The 2118-nt window shown below is 41.5% G+C and overlaps 1 pseudogene; it reads right to left on the bottom strand.

Moving 5' to 3' along the window:
* Positions 1-1643, bottom strand: LOC102242401 (annotated as a pseudogene).
* Between the last annotated feature and the right edge of the window lie 475 nt (positions 1644-2118).

Here is a 2118-nt window from a genome sequence, read left to right as displayed (position 1 = left end):
TTACCCACGCATTACTTTATCTCTGAAACATCTGAGAAGTTCTTTTCCTTGGTAACTTAGGCTGTAAAGAATGAGCACTTTGCAATAATCTCTATTGGAACTTGGCATCTTTCATATATGAACATTAACTGAATGTTACAACTGGATCTTAAAAGAAGGTTGCCAGTTATAATTTTTTGAGCCTCTCTAGGGTTTTGAAGGCTTTATATCAGTTTGTCTTTTGGAGTTGCTGTCTTTGGAATTCTTCTCTCCACTTAGCAGTTTGTCTGGAGATGAGGACATAGAAGATAACAGCTATTCATCTGGGGATCCTTTTGGCAGGGTTGGGTCTATTTGGTTTTCATCCACCTCTTTGCGAAGATTTAATGCTGATAACTTATCTTGTTCTTCTTGGTTTTCTCTCTCAAAAACTACATGTCCCAAATCTAACAGATTTGAGTGATGGTGACTTATGTTTCCTCTTGGTCTGAGGAAGCTTCAGGGAACATTCTCCCTCTTTTTACAGAAGAGCCTGGATCCCCGGCTGTTTCAAACAAAGATTCCTGTGTTTTTCTTTTGGAAACATCTGTTTCACTGCTCTGTGGGTAAGACTCTTCATTTTCTGTCTCACTTATCTCTGCCATATCTGATATAATGCACACACTCTCTCTTTTGCCATGAGGGTCAACTGCAGCTTCTCTGGAGTAGGCAGTGCTGGCTTTAGGTTCCTTCTCTTCATCATTCTTGCTTGGTTTCATTTTGACTTTTTCTCCAAGGCACAATTCTGAACCGCTGGCACATAACTGAGGCATAGGTGACTCTATTGAAGATGTTGCACCTTGTTCTTGAATTTCATGACATATTTGAGAAGAAAGTGTTGGAATATCTTCCTTAATTTCTGTGCCTTGGCACATAGGGCTCTTTATATGACTACTCTCACTCTCCTTAGACATGGAGTTTTTCTTGCCTTTTTTCACACCTTCTGATAGTGGTACTGGCTCATACTGAGATATAGGTGACAGATACTCCTGAATATCGCCAGTGTTTTCTTGTTGGTTCATTATTTTCGTTTGTGACCTGGTTATGACTCTATTAGTTGCCCAGCCAGTTTCCGCATCGAAATTAATATCAAAGCTTATCTTTTTTGCTAGTGCTTTATCACTTTTCAGTTGTCTTTCTATCTCTCTTTTCCTTTTTTCTTCATCCTCTGCCAATAATTGCTGTATGTATTCTTCACTGGCTTTGTTTTCTTCTTCTGCTTTGGCTCGTTGCAATGCCTCCATCTTTCTTTTCTCCTCTTCATATTCTCTTCTCAGTTCTCCAGGTTCACTTATCAGATGAACTGGCGGAGCGTCATTATAACTTGCTTGTGATTCTTGTAAAGAGACTCTTAGATTACATTCTTCTGGATAGTGTTTTTTAATTTTCTCCCACAATTGCATATTGACAAGGGAATTTTTTCGGGTATGGTACCGGGTCCATCCAGAGATCCATAAGCGACAGAACGGACAGCATAAATTTGACTTTTCTACAATGGACTGAAAGCATGGCTTACAGAGCGTGTGATCACAAGGTAGTGTTACAGGCTCGACCAGGATTTCTAAACAGATCTTGCACTGGTATTCAGACAAAGGAGGAATGGCCTCTTCAAGTGCTGCCATTTTAATGTGCTAATAAGATATAGTCGGTATCAGCACGCAGAAGAGAAAGAATAGTATTTCCAGCCCGATTATGGAGCAAAACAATGAAGAGTTTTGTGTTTAAATATGTCCAACAGCGTATCAGAATTCAGAGATTTGGAGCATCAAACATGTCTTAAAGCAAGAGGGATTCTGCAGGCCAGGTAAACAGTACTACCATGTAATACAGTGTATCAGTCCACGTTTAGGACAAACTTCCGGTAAGAAAATTAACGGTTCAGTAAGGAGACCTCGGCCGTTGAACCAAGACGGTAATGTAACGGTTTTGGCAAGACGGACGGCTCTCTGGCGTGAGGCAAGGTTCACACCAAATTCCCCTTTCCCACTCACCAGGTGAAGATGCTTCCTTGGCTTCGGGTAGCCAAGCCAGAGACAGTCCAGCAGCGCCCCTTCAGGGCCGCCATCTCAGGACGAAGGCTCTAGAATAACCGTGCTTCGG

This window comes from Myotis brandtii, unplaced genomic scaffold (genome assembly GCF_000412655.1).
Source record: "Myotis brandtii unplaced genomic scaffold, ASM41265v1 scaffold126, whole genome shotgun sequence".
Lineage (NCBI taxonomy): Eukaryota > Metazoa > Chordata > Mammalia > Chiroptera > Vespertilionidae > Myotis > Myotis brandtii.
This window is presented reverse-complemented; position numbering and strand designations above follow the sequence as displayed.